The sequence below is a fragment of the Phoca vitulina genome, unplaced genomic scaffold, assembly GCF_004348235.1.
Source record: "Phoca vitulina isolate PV1807 unplaced genomic scaffold, GSC_HSeal_1.0 scaffold67, whole genome shotgun sequence".
In the NCBI taxonomy this organism is placed as follows: Eukaryota; Metazoa; Chordata; class Mammalia; order Carnivora; family Phocidae; genus Phoca; species Phoca vitulina.
Genome location: NW_022589770.1, coordinates 10,374,070 through 10,389,673, shown reverse-complemented (window position 1 = coordinate 10,389,673; position 15,604 = coordinate 10,374,070). Strand labels below are relative to the sequence as shown.

At 36.8% G+C, this 15,604-nt stretch overlaps 1 protein-coding gene across 48 annotated transcripts in view; it reads right to left on the bottom strand.

Moving 5' to 3' along the window:
- PTPRD (protein tyrosine phosphatase receptor type D) overlaps positions 1 to 15,604 on the bottom strand; it is a 2,332,398-nt gene that overhangs the window by 1,800,142 nt on the left and 516,652 nt on the right. The window contains exon 1 of one of the 48 annotated variants that reach the window (XM_032392365.1): positions 13,149 to 13,741. The exons of the other annotated variants lie outside the window; for them this stretch is intronic. The gene's annotated coding sequence lies outside the window, so the exon portion shown is untranslated. Of the gene's footprint in view, positions 1 to 13,148; positions 13,742 to 15,604 lie in introns of those variants that run through there. 48 annotated transcript variants of the gene reach the window in all.

The window sequence follows — 15,604 nt, the reverse complement described above, 5'->3', positions numbered from 1 at the left end:
GTGGAATTTAAGAAATAAAACAGATGAATATGGGGGAAAAAAGAGAGGCCAACGAGAAAACAGACTCTTAACTATAGAGAACAAACTGAGGATTGATGAAGGGAGGTGGGTGGGGGATGGGCTAGAAGGATGATGGGTATTAAGGAGGACATTTGTTGTGATGAGCACTGGGTGTTGTAAGTGATGAAGAACTAAATACCACATCTGAAACTAATATTACATTGTATGTTAACTAACTGGAATTTAAATGAAAATTTGGAGAAAAAAAAAAAAAAACTCCTAGAACTAAGGAGTGAGTAAGGAAGTCAGAGGATACATGGTCAATATGCAAAAATCAGCTGCTCTCCTATATACCAGCAATAAATAATATGAACTTCAATTATAAAAAATGCCATTTACAATAGCACAAAAATGAAATACATAGTAAAAATTAAACAAAAGATGTACAGAATCTGTATATGGAAAATTACAAAGCTCTGATGAAATAAATCAAAGAAAATCTAAATAAATGTAGAGATGTCCCATGTTTACAAATCAGAAGACTTAATATTGCAAAGATGTCAATTATTCTTAACATGATCTATAGAATAAATGCAATTCCAATAAAAATCTTGGCAGGAAAAAAATCTTTGAAAAAATCTTAGCAAGGTATTTTATATATATCAACAACCTGATTCTAAAATTTACACAAAAAGGCAAAAGATACAAAATAGCCAACCAAGTACTGAAGAAGATCAAAATTGGTTGACTTGCCCCACCTGATTTCAAGATATACTGTAGTACTACAATAATCAAGAAAGCAGGGTATTGGTCAAAAAACACAAAAAAAAACAACAACAAAAAAAACCAACATTATTGAGACAGACAAAGCAGTAAGGCACTTCAATGGAAAAAAGGTAATATGTTCAAAAATTGATTCTGAACAGTTGAATGTATATGAAAAAAAAGAGAGAGAGATAGATAGATAGAATCTAGACATAGATGCCATAAGGTTCAAAAAATTAAGTCAAAAAAATTGTAAGCCTAAATATAAGTGTAATACATCTAGAAGAAAACGTTGGAAAAAATTGATGTGGCTTTCAATTTGGTGATGAATTTTTAGATATAAGACCAAAAGCAAGACCCATGAAAAAAAAAAAAAACAACAACAATTTGGACTTTATTAAATCTAAATTATTACTGTGAAAGATGCTGTTAAGAGAATGAAAAGATTAGGGCACTTGAGTGGCTCAGTCTGTTAAGCATCTGCCTTCAGCTTAGGTCATGATCCCAGGGTCCTGGACTTGAGTCCTGCATTGGGCTCCATGCTCAGCGGGGAGTCTGCTTCTCCCTCTACTCTTCCTCCTGGCTTGTGATCTTTCTCTCATGCTCTCTCTCAAATAAATAAAATCTTTAAAAAAAAATAATGAAATAATGAAAAGATTAGCCACAGACTGGGAGAAAATATTTATAAAACATATCTGATCAAGGACTTGTATCCAAAATAAAAAGAAGTCTTAAAATTCAACAGTAAGAAAAAAAGAAGTCATTCAAAACACAGGCAAAGGTCTGAACAGATAACTTACTAAGGAAGACAGATAGATGTCAATCAAGTAAGCATATGAAAATATTCTTGGTATTCTCCATTAGGGAAAGGCAAATTAAAACAACAATTAGGTATCCTACATGCCTATCAAAATGACAAAAATCCAAAAAACTGACAATCATCAATTGCTAGTGAGGATGCAGAACAACAAAAACTCCACTCACTGATGTGGGAATTTAAAATAATCCATCCACTTTGGAGGACCATTTGGCAGTTTTTCACAAAGCTAAACTAAATCTTACCATACAATCTAGCTATTGCATTCTTAGAACTGATTTGAAAACATATGTCCATATATAACCTTCAAAAAATGTTTATGGCAGTTTTATTCATGACTGCTGAAAACTGAAGCAACCAAGATATCCTTCAGTAGGTGAATTGATAAGCAAACTGTGGTATATCCATACAATGGGAAACTTCTGCCATAAAAAGGAATGAGATACCAAGCCATACAAAAACATGCATGAATTCATATTGCCAAGTGAAAGAAGCCAGTATGAAAGATGATAGGCAAAGCAACAGAGACGGTGAACAGATTAGTCATTATAGTGGTTATCAGGAATTCTGTTGAGGGGGAGGGGTTTGAGTAGGTGAAGCATATGGGATTTTAGGACAGTGAAATTTTTCCTCATCCTACTGTAATGGTAGATATGACAATACACACTTGTCAATATCCATGGAACTTTATAGCACAAAGAGTGAACTTAACTTAAAATCCCAAAATTAAAAAATAAAATAAAATTTAGGAAGTTATGGAACACTGGGATAGAGTGTAGACTGTCACAAAAGAAGTTAACTGCATACAAATGTAGGAAACAGCCTTGTTGGAGGGAGTGAGGGGCAGAGGTGCTGACCTAAGTAACATGGAAATGAGTGTAGTCTCTAAGACTGAAGGCAAAAGGAACTGCACATAAACACTGTACCATACTTGATGGTTAATTAACTGGATGGAGAGTAGTAGCAGGCAGATATCTCACTGTTGGGGTCAAAATTTATAGATAAGCAGCAGCAAGAGGCCAGAATAATCCATGTGGCAATATTTTAGAAATGGAGACATCATTATAAACTCATGTTTAGCTTAATATAAAAACAAATGAATAGATATACAAATATTTAGCAACAAGCTCAGCACCCAAATCTTGGTTTCAAATACTCTTCTCAAAAAAAGGAACCAAAGCTCATTGGAAAATTTGCTGTTTGTAATACCAAGTCTGGAAATAAAAAAGGTGAGCCAAGAACATCTATTAGTGCCAAAAAGGAAGAAAGTATTTAAAAAAACAAAATTTCACAATAATGGGGATATGACAAATAGACACAAAAGCCAAGTGAACGAATTCCCAGTGGCAAAGCTCACACAGTTTGAGGCACAAAATAAATATGCATTAATAAATCATTAAATATGTTAACCAACTAGATAAGTAAGAGAAATGAAAAATTTCTCATCTAGAAGAATTCTAAATAATTTATTTAGATATTCCATTTTCAAGATGATAGAGCATAACTTCCTGCTCTTTAAGTGTAGATGATACATCTTTGCAAAGCTCACAGTATGGAAATAGGGAAAAATGAATAACTTCAGAGTAGAGAAACCTGACAAATTCTATGTCATCAAGGTGGTCAGATTAACATCATCAGTGATAATTCATGTTGATGGTATGTGCCCTTGATATGATATGATGAAAATGGCACTTCATTTCTGTGATCCTCCTTCCCAAAACCATGACCCCAGTGTAACCATGAGAAAAACATTAGACAACTACCAATTGAGGGAAATTTTACAAAACATGTGACTAGTAATCCTTAAAACTGTAAGTGTCATCAAAAACAAAGTCTAAAGAACTATCACAACCAACAAGATCTTAGGTCATGGCAACCAAATATAGTATCCTGGAGGAAACTCTGGGACAGAGAAAGGGCATGAAGGAAAAATTAAAGAAATCCAAATAAGTATGCATTTCAATTAATTAAAAACAAAAAAACTCAAGTCACAAAATATTTATGTGATTTGCTAAAAATCCCGGACCTGGAAGGTAGCTGCACACTTGTTGGACACCATTTTGTCTGACTCTCGTCCAGAGCTCTTTCCAGTATGAGGGAAGAGACCTCAGTCTGCATTCCACAGCCTCAGATTTCATCACTGACAGTTGCCAACAGTCCAGGAACTAAAAGGCTTCCTGTTGGCAAGAGCCAGATTTTTCATCCAGATACTTCCATTCTTTTTTGTGATGAGTTTATGGAGTAAGGTAGGAGTGAAACACTACATTGGGCTCGTATGCTTAAAAAAAAAAAAAAAAAAGAATTGGGGTACCTGGGTGGCTCAGTCGGTTAAGCGTCTGCCTTCGGCTCAGGTCATGATCCCAGGTTCCTGGGATCGAGCCCCACGTCAGGCTCCCTGCTCAGTGGGGAGTCTGCTTCTCCCTCTCTCTCTGCCTGCCTCTCTGCCTATTTGTGTTTTCTATCTCTCTGTCAAATAAATAAAATCTTAAAAAAATAAAATTAAAATTAAAAAAATTAAGATTTTTAAAAATTAAAGATTTTTTTGAGGATTTTTTAAAAGATTTTTTTCAAGTGACTGATTTAAAATGTATATTAATGCTTTTGTAATTGTAATAGACTAACAACTTTTAAAACCAGCATAGCTAGAACATGGAATAAAAGAGAACTTTCAATTATTCTTTTTTTATTTAATAAAGATTTTATTTTTAAGTTATATCTACTTCCAATGTGAGGCTTGAACTCACAATCCCAATATCAAGAGTCAGATGCTCCACCAACTAAGCCAGCCAGGCACCCCAGCCCCATCAATTATTATCCTTTTTTTTAAAATTTTTTAATTAACATATAATGTATTATTTGTTTCAGGGGTACAGGTCTGTGATTTCATCAGTCTTACACAATTCACAGCGTTCACCATAGCACATAACCTCCCCAGTGTCTATCACCCAGCTACCCCATCTCTCCCACCCCTCTCCCCTCTAGCAACCCTCAGTTTGTTTCCTGAGATTAAGAGTTTCTTTTTTTAAATTTTTTAAATTTTTTATTGTTATGTTAATCACCATACATTACATCATTGGTTTTTGATGTAGTGTTCCATGATTCATTGTTTGTGTATAACACCCAGTGCTCCATGCAGAACATGCCCTCTTTAATACCCATCACCAGGCTAACCCATCCTCCCACTCCCCTACCCTCTAGAAACCCTCAGTTTGTTTTTCAGCGTCCATCGTCTCTCATGGTTTCTTCTCCCCCTCCGATTTCCCCCCTTCATTCTTCCCCTCCTGCTATCTTCTTCTTCTTTTTTTTCAAAAACATATATTGTATTATTTGTTTCAGAGGTGCAGATCTGTGATTCAACAGTCTTGCACAATTCACAGCGCTCACCATAGCACATACCCTCCCCAATATCTATCACCCAGCCACCCCATCCCTCCCACCCCCCATCACTCCAGCAACCCTCAGTTTGCTTCCTGAGATTAAGAATTCCTCATATCAGTGAGGTCATATGATACATGTCTTTCTCTGGTTTCTTACGGTTTTTCTCCCTCTCTGGTTTCATCTTGTTTCATTTTTCCCTCCCTTCCCTTATGATACTTTGTCTTTTTTCTCAAATTCCTCATATCAGTGAGATCATATGATACTTGTCTTTCTCTGATTGACTTATTTCCCTTAGCATAATACCCTCTAGTTCCATCCACATCGTTGCAAATGGCAAGATTTCATTTTTTGATAGCTGCATAATATTCCATTGTGGTGTGTGTGTGTGTGTGTGTGTGTGTGTGTGTGTGTGTATATATATATATATATATATATATACCACATCTGCTTTATCCATTCATCCTTGGATGGACATCTAGGCTCTTTCCATAGTTTGGCTATTGTGGACATTGCTGCTATAAACATTGGGGTGCACATGCCCCTTCCGATCACTACATTTGTATCTTTGGGGTAAATACCTAGTAGTGCAATTGCTGGGTCGTATGGTAACTCTATTTTCAACTTTTTGAGGAACCTCCATAGTGTTTTCCAGAGTGGCTGCCCCAACTTGCATTCCCACAAACAGTGTAGGAGGGTTCCCCTTTTTCCACAACCTCACCAACATCTGTCGTTTCCTGACTTGTTAATTTTAGCCACTCTGACGGGTGTGAGGTGGTATCTCATTGAGGTTTTAAGTTGTATTTCCCTGATGCTGAGTGATGTTGAGCACTTTTTCATGTGTCTGTTGGCCGTTTGGATGTCTTCTTTGTAGAAATGTCTGTTCATGTCTTCTGCCCATTTCTTGAGTGGATTATTTGTTTTTGAGTGTTGAGTTTGATAAGTTCTTTATAGATTTTGGATACTAGCCCTTTATCTGATATGTCATTTGCAAACATCTTCTCCCATTCTGTCAGTTGTCTTTTGGTTTTGTTGACTGTTTCCTTTGCTATGGATACCAAATTAAGATCACCAGTTCTTGAGGTTATTCAGAAATCCTTCTGTACCAGATCTGGTTAGAGAAAAGACTGAGCTCCTGTGAGTTCCCTGCATACCATGTGCATTCAGCTTATCTCTCAGAACCTGAGTAGTGGAAGGGATTTGATAAGCCATGCTGAAGTGCACATAGTATATAAAGCACCGATCTGAAACCATCCGAAAGGTTAAATGGATAGATCCACCATTTAAGACCTTCAGTAATAATGGGAATATTGTTTCCTTAAACCACTTATGGGATACTTTTATTTTCCCCAAGAGTTTTTGGGAAATTTTACATAGTGAATTAATTTGTTTCACTTCCATTCCTTTCCATAAATAGATATATGGAGAAAGAGAGAGAAAAAAAATATGAATAAAATACAAATCTGTAAATTCATTCTCTGGATACATACTAAATGGATTTAATGAAGTAATGAGCCATTGGCACAAATATTGGTATGGAAAAAACATTAAGACTTCTATTGGGGGGCACCTGGGTGGCTCAGTGGGTTAAGCATCTGCCTTAGGCTCAGGTCATGATCCCAGGGTCCTGGGATTGAGCTCTGAATCAGGCTCTTGCTTGGTGGGGAGTTTGCTTCTCCCTCTCCCTCTCCCCCTGCTCATGTTCTCTCTTTTTCTCTCCCTCTCAAATAAATAAATAAAATATTAAAAAAAAAAACTACTATTGGATTCTAATACATATTAATTTTTACCAAGGGAAAAAATACAACAAAACAATGTTTGTTTTTTTTTAATACTTGCAATCACTTAACTTTTATTTTTATTACTGAAAATGTATTTGTTAAAGGATTGGGCCCTGAAGTTACCTAATGATTATTAACGATAAACCAAAAAATTCGGTAAATTACTTGAAATATGCTTTTTCCTCATTTTTCAGTTTCTATTTTTTTTTAAGATTTTTTTTTTTTTAAAGATTTTATTTATTTATTTGACAGAGAGAGACACAGCGAGAGAGGGAATACAAACAGGGGGAATGGGAGAGGGAGAAGCAGGCTTCCCGCAGAGCAGGGAGCCCGATGCGGGGCTCGATCCCAGAACCCTGGGATCATGACCTGAGCCGAAGGCAGACGCTTAACGACTGAGCCACCCAGGCGCCCCTTTTTTTAAGATTTTATTTATTTATTTGACAGAGAGAGAGACAGCGAGAGAGGGAACACAAGCAGGGGGAGCGGGAGAAGGAGAAGCAGGCTTCCCACTGAGCAGGGAGCCCGATGCAGGGCTCGATCCCAGGACCCTGGGATCATGACCTGAGCCGAAGGCAGACACTTAATGACTGAGCCACCCATGTGCCCTAGAATAAGAGTATTTTTGTTTAATGGTTTTATTTTTAAGTAATCTCTACACCCAATGTGGCACTGGACCCCGATATCAAAGTCAAATGCTCCACCGACTGAGCCAGGCAGGTGCCCGAAGTGTATTTTTAAAAAACAAGATTTTAAACAAATCTAAGGCCAAGATAAACATAACATACTAAAGATTTTGTATTTTATTATATACTTATTCATTTATTCTCCACAGCATTTACCACCTTATATAAATTTTCTATTAATTATCAGGATTATGGGAGATTTTCATCAGTTTTGTTTGCTGATATTCGCAAGTGCCCAGACAGTGCTTGGTGCATAGAAGGCACTCAGTAAATATTTGTGAAATCAATAAATTATTTCTTTCATCTCTGTTTCACTTATTTGGGAGGGGTTGTGTTGTGGCTGTGCTTTGGATAAAGGTGCAATATTAGGCAGAATGATTCCAGGGACTTTGTGAAAAAGTTTTGAAGTCTATACTAAACTTTAACTATATTCATTTAACAAAATGGGAGATGACCAAAAGCCCAGGGTCCTGTCATTTCTAGAATCATTTATCTATGATATCATCTTTCATAAACTATATTTTGCTAATTTATTTTCTTCTACATAAGTGCTTTAAAATCCTCACATTCATGTTTTTCTTTCTGTGGAACAGGGAAAATATTTTCCTTGACTGTCTATTCACTGGAGTCAGATTAACTGATAATCTATTACAGATTCCTGACAAACGTTCCACTTCTGGCCTCAGTACTTCCATAATAGTTATTCGACCTGTTCCATCTTCCCATTTTCACTGCCAACGTCTTCTTCATTAGCCTCATTATTTCTCATTTAAACTCCTGTTAAATGGCTCTCTAGTTTTTTGAGTGCATATTTGAGTGTTTATTGAATGTCACGCACTTCTTGCCACCTCTGTCTGCCCCACCTCCAGTTTCACTGCCAATATTTTCTCATACATCTGCTACAAGCTAATCTTCTTGGACTACAGTACCCATCATAACCCTCTTCCGCTCACAGACCATCCGGGGAGAAAGGATTCACAGCAGGGTGTACCTTTTCTCTGTGGGAACTTGTTCTCAGATTTCAGCTTTGTTTCTTTGAAAATGCATAAACAGGGAACAGTGTTATGGGACATCATTGTTTATTAACTCTGATTGGTGAATTACATTGGTCCTGGGAGGCCCTTGAATGAATATATAGACCCTGAAGGTCTACATGACAAAAAATATACAAAAATCTAATAGAAAATACAACCCTTGGCCTCTTTGTGTGATGTTTCTTGTAAAAAAGCATGGCTCTTGAGGAGGTCGTCAGCCATGCTCACAGGCTGTCATGTGGGTGGCTTTCCTCTGCTGAGATGGCTTACACCCACCCACAGGGTCTCAACCTTTATTTTTTTTATTTATTTTTTTTTAAGATTTTATTTATTTACTTGACAGAGAGAGACATAATGAGAGCAGGAACACAAGCAGGGGGAATGGGAGAGGGAGAAGCAGGCTTCCTGTCGAGCAGGGACCCCGATGTGGGACTCGATCCCAGGACCCTAGGATCATGACCTGAGTTGAAGGCAGACGCTTAACGACTGAGCCAACCAGGTGCTCGGGTCTCAACCTTTAAAACTGAGCTGCCCCTTGAGGCGTTTGGAAAACAGTGCCTGGACTCTTAAGAGAACTCTTGAGGAAAATTTACTCGATGAAGCTATGCTGACATGATCTCTTTCTCATTCCTTCCTCAAAGTTAAATAAACCTGGCACAGGTAATAGACAGTGGTGCCTTATAAGTATGAATGCCAATTTGATACCAAGTTTACTGCTGGATTTGTAGGAGAGGCATTGCAACATCAGTGGTTCTCTCATTGCCTAGCCATCTAGCCTGGCACACACTACATCCAACTGGACTTCAACTTTCTTTTTTTTTCTTTTTTTTTTAAGATTTTATTTATTTATTTGACAGAGAGAGACACAGCGAGAGAAGGAACACAAGCAGGGGGAGTGAGAGAGGGAGAAGCAGGCTTCCTGCTGAGCAGGGAGCCCGATGTGGGGCTCGATCCCAGGACCCTGGGACCTGAGCCGAAGGCAGACGCTTAACGACTGAGCCACCCAGGCGCCCCTGGACTTCAACTTTCTTTCCTTTTCCCCTACAAAACCAATCTTGATGCCCACAGCTGAAAGCAAAATGCATGACAATCTGAGAATCACTACAGACTCCAAGCAAGTTGTGAACAGAATCAAAATCTCATTTATTTTCTATCTCCTCCACCTTACACACAGTACTTGACATATTGCTAGTTCCCAGTTTTCATGGGAATGAATTAGCCACAGAAAAGCGCATCTGGGAATGGAGTAATTCAAAGGACCCAAGAGAGATCAGAAAATTCCTTAGTAAATGACTCCAGAGTAATAAAGAAAAAAAAACCACTAAATATAGGGAATAAATCAAAATATAACCAAATATTTTATATTAATAATTATATAAGTTCATAGAATCTTAGGGTTAGAAAGAACTTTTTCACATAATCCTAACTAGCCTTCTACTTATTATTGGCATCATTAAAAATCCCAACCAGGTAATTGGTCATCTAGTCTCTACTTTTCAGATGATAAGTTAATCATTATTCAACTACTTCATGAAATAGCTTTTGTACAGCTCTAATTTCTATCATTCTCTTCTAGTTACCTTAACAACATTTGTCCCCTAGGAATTTATATCCATTGTTTCTTAACTTTTTTCTTCTGTAAAATAACTGTTTCCTCTTCCAGCTGATAATTCTTGAAATATCTTAGAGATGGTTTTAGTATTTTGCCCTATTCTTCTCCTTCTAAAAGCATTAAATATGAGACGTTATTTCCAGATTCCTCACCATCTGGCTGTTTTTTTCTGGATTTCCTCTGATTGATCAGTATCCAGCTTACATCTACTTCCAGTTACCAATATGAGTGGGGTTCTGTTGTTGTTGTTGTTGTTGAAATTTAAATATATGCCAACAAATTTTAGATCTTTGTCCTTTGCACCTGTTTTACCTGTATTCTAAATCTTAAAATGTTCCCTTAAGAGACTATCCTATTTTACTGTTACCCTTCCCTCCAAGCTAATTCCAAATGCCAGTGCTAGAAAGGGAAAACGACACTGGAAAACTTCTGAACTCTAGTCTCCAGCTTAAGGTTGCGTCTGACGATCTGATATAGATTGATCTGACTTAGGTAGACATGCCATCGCAGCTATTCTGGGGGCTTTCCTCTTCCAGATGGCAAATTCATCTTGGCCAAGAACATAGGGATTTCACTAAAGAAATGGTAATGCACGGTAATACTGCTCTCAAATCCAAATGTTCATTGGCAGGAATGAAATCCTGAGACTACCCCGGAGCTATTATTTTTTTTTTCAGAGCATCCAAGGCAGGATGCACTCCAGAATTAAGACCCTTTGTTTTTCACATCACTCTTTTCCACCATGCCAAAGCATTGCCACATGTTTCACTCATAACATCAAGGCTGGAGATTTGCATTTTAATTCTGGCCTTGCTGTTAATTATGTAATCTTGGATTAAATATAGTACCCTGACACCAACTTCACTCTTGTTTGCTTCAATTCTCTATAAAACTCCAAGGTCCTGTCCAGTTATAAATCTTTAGGCCTAATCTTCTTGGGAACTGGCCTTGATTAAGTTAAGGTTGGTCTCCCTCTCTTTTGGGGATGTGTACTCAGCAAATGCAAAGTCATTCTGAAACCAACTGCTAAATGGGTATATTTGCACTGACTCTCAAAGGACAAGGAGTGCACACAGTGCATTTACTAGAAATAACTCTCAGGGAATATATGAATAAATTTCAGAGAATGCAAGGTAATTCTATCCTCATTTTTTCCTCTGCTCAGGGTGCACAATCCTATTCTGACAGATGATACCACCAAATGTGTGGGCAGAACAAACAAGGAACTGCATGACAGAAGAGAGCGGTACTTAGGAGACAGCAAACACAAATAGAGAAGGAGGAGAAAATGATACTAACGGTCTAAGAAAACCTAAGTGCAAAGGGAACCACATACATTTAAATGATAAGTTAAGGAAGCTTTCTGTAACTGCCTGACAGCATATCCTCTAAAGGAAACTAGTTACAAATCATCATCATTATAGCTGGTAGCATAGACTAGCAAAACAGTTCACAGTAAAGGAAAATCTGGCAGAAGCAGGAAAACCAAAAATAGAAATAGAAATAATGACAGTTTTACCAGAGGACAAAATACTGTATCTTCTTTATTAGACTAAACCTGAAAGTTAACCCTGTGTATGCAGAATAGATGCAATAGGAAGGCATTGGTATTCAGAACCCTTGTCATAGTCACATTTTAATCCAATCATGACACAAGGGAGAGAAATAAAGAAATTAGGAATGTATTAGAAGAAACAGGAAGAATTGGGCTTGTAAAAGGTGACAAGCTTAAACTGCTTACACTCCTAGCCCTTTCCTCATAGAAGCCTCACCTTTATCTGTCTGAAACCACTGAGGACACTTGCTTTACATACAAATAACAGACCAGCCACGATAACGGGCTTTGCACTTCTCAATATATAATGATAGATGAAATCTATTATCATACACATAGTAGATAGTTTTAAGAAGTGATAAGAACACCATTTCTTTTCTTTATAAGAGTTCTTATTCCTTAACTAAGGAGGCAAGGACAAAAGATAAAATTACCATTTTATGCTCTAAAGAATTATGAAACTATCATCTTGAAAATGAACCTCCTGGTGAGTTAGACATACTCTTATTAGTGTGAATATTCTAAAAACATTACCAAAATAGTGGAACAAATGGATATACTAATAATTGAAAGAAATGATGACAACATATCAAGGTGTTTTTTTTTTTTTTAACTAGGAACCATTATCTTATATTTTAAAACAATATAGTTATATCTTTCAAGTAAATGACAATATTTCTTAAACTGGAACTTCTAAATAACAGAAGTATCCACCAAAAGAAATTCCTTTTTTACCTTTTAAAGATACCTGCTATTCTTATTATCCAGTTGAGGTAAGAGTATGAGTATAAATAAGCATGCTTCTCAGTATTCCTTTGAAAGAAATATTAATTCCTAAATTTCTAGAAAAAGTTCTAAATATTTCAAGATTCTAACAGACATCAATAAATTATTCTTTGGGTAAGTACTGATGATTTTCCTTAAAGATTCAACTCAATTATAAAACAAAGGGAAATGGGAGTTGTAGTATTTTTGCTATAAGGAGACATCATTGGCTATGACTTGTATTTTTAATTGTTAAATACTTTCCTGTAATCCCATATGATTACTAGTTTTGCTTTTAAAATGTGTTGTATGGACTTTCCAAATCAGCTAGTCATGAAAGCAGCTGAGTACTTATTAATTAATCAAACCTCTTATCTGACCATTTAGGGTATAGCACCCTAATAACCAGTGTTTCAAAATAACGTGAAAAAATTAGACTTAGGTCACAGAGATTTAGAGAAAGGCTAAGAGGAACATTTAACCTTAACTGGGCCAAATATAAGGATTATACCTCCTTGAAATACCAACGATAAATCCATGTGGCTGATTTGGTTAGGCAGCTGCAAATGTGTTGGCTTCCTACAAATGTCTTTATTATTATCCATAATTTCATGATAGCATTCATCTAAGAAATTTTCACAAATCCACCTTCCTGAATTATTTAATTAAGTCAGAATAATATCGGTTAAGACTGCAAACACTGCATTTAATTGATCAATCTGTACAGGTTTAGAAATGCTCATCATCTTCACACTTACCAGATGGATTGGCATGTTTGACCTGTGACTGCAGGACGGCACAGATTAGTCTGGATGCAAACCTTAAAATAGGAGCAAAGATCCTATGCAGGAGTTACTGCTTTCAAGTTGACAAGGTGCAGGCACCAATTATGTTGCAAAATGTGGGTGTGATTTTTGTGGCTAGGAGGACTTGGCAGCAAGTAATTCCATCAAGCAGAAACTTACTGTCAGGTTTTCTAGCAAGTACTATGGATTCCAAATGAGAGGGAGAGAAAGAGAGAGAGAGAGGGAGGGAGAGACAGAGAAAGTTATATGTGTTCTATATGCATTTTGAGCTTCACCATTTGAGAGTACAGAGGGACAAAAAGGACTCCAAAGATAACGCCTAAGCCCTGGCAGTGCTAGATGTTTAAAAGTACAGTTCACAAAACTGATATGTTCATTGGTAGAATATTTAACCATGACAGGGTTTGTTAAATTAAAGTCTATACTAGGAAGCAGACCCTACCTCTTCCTACTCCAAATAGATACACACACCACATTCTTTTGATTGTCAGTTGTAATATTTCAGTATTTGGTTATATTAGTGATAATTCAAAATAAACTAAATAATGACAGTCCCTTCTTAGGAAAAAAACAACATACAAAAATACTTAGATTTAGACATTAAAAATTATTTTCGCCTCCCCAATTTTTCTTTCTTTTTTTTTTAAGGTTTATTTATTTACTTTAGAGAGGGAGCGAGAGCAGGGTGAGTAGGGGGGTGCAGAGGGAGAGGGAGAGGGAAAGAAGGCAATGCAGGGCTGGATCTCAGGACCCAGAGATCACAACCTGAGCTGAAATCAAGAGTCGGAAGCTTAACTGACTGAGCCACCCAGGTGCCCCTAGAATTTTTCTTTCTTAATGAAATTTTTGAACCTATATAAATAAATTCCCTTTGAAGTATATTTTCCCCTCTTCTCTCTACCTCTTTACCTATAGTAATATTCTGCACCTTATACATTCTTTGCTATCTTTAAAGTCTTCTGTGACCCTCTTAGTCCCCGGAAATTATTGCCTTCTGATTACTAATAATAACCTTTTAACCTACTCACATATGTCACCTTTCAATAATAATTTTACTTTTCATGTCAGATTAAATTTTGTTTCCAATTGGATTAGAAGTCCCTTACAGGCAGGTATCTCAAATGATCAATTAGTTTATTAGCTGCCCTCAATGCACATGTGGATTGTCACATACACATATTAGATTTTCAAATTGTGGCTATTTGAAAAAGACACTATATGGCATATAAGACCTGTGTAAGGAGGAATAGATGATATTTCTGAACGATTTGCTTCTCAAAGCGTGGACAAACTGCTTAGGGAGCTAATTCTTGTCAGCAAATTGATGTTTATACAGCACACTCTAATAAAAGCATAGAGTTTTAATGGGAACTTAAAATATAAATACAGATGCAAATTATTTAACTGGCAGATAATGCTATTAAGAAGACCTTACAAATGGGTCAACACTAGAGTAATACTAAGGTATAGATATCTAGAGATGGACTCAAGTTCATACTTGGTCTCTTTTTTTTTTTTTTAAAGATTTTATTTATTTATTTATTTGACAGAGAGAGAGGTAGTGAGAGCAGGAACACAAGCAGGGGGAGTGGGAGAGGGAGAAGCAGGCTTCCTGTCGAGCAGGGAGCCCGATGTGGGACTCGATCCCAGGACCCTGGGATCATGACCTGAGCCGAAGGCAGACGCTTAACGACTGAGCCACCCAGGCGCCCCATACTTGGTCTCTTAATGGCCATGTTACTTTGGATGAAACAAATTTCCTAAGCCTCTATTCTCCAATCTGCAAAACATAGATAATAAGAGGTGCATTGCCTTCTCCTAGGGTTTTAAGTATGAAGTGATATAATATATGTAAAAATACTTGTAAATCATAATATACTATTGTTCTGTTAAGTATTATTTTCTGATACTTAGGAAAAAAATGTTCAGTGATTAGATCAGCAGTGCTTTTTCTATGTCTTGTTACCCTTTCTGAAGTATAGAAAAAATATTTTTCGGGGTGCCTGGGTGGCTCAGTCGTTAAGCATCTGCCTTCGGCTCAGGTCATGATCCCAGGGTCCTGGGATCAAGCCCCGCATCGGGCTCTCTGCTCCGCGGGAAGCCTGCTTCTCCCTCTCCCACTCCCCCTGCTTGTGTTCCCTCTCTCGCTGTGTATCTCTCTGTCAAATAAATAAATAAAATCTTAAAAAAAATTTTTTTCCTCTTTGTTTCTCCAGTGTCTAATGGAATGCTCTACTGGAAATTGTATAATTACACTTTCAATAAAATAATAAGCTAAACCAAACTGTATCTCTGTTACATTGTGAGAGGGCTTGAAAAAAACTAAGAAAATCTAATGCAAATAGAACTATGTCAGGGTGAAATTTAAATTCATGAGTAAACCTATTTTTACCATATGTTCATCTATC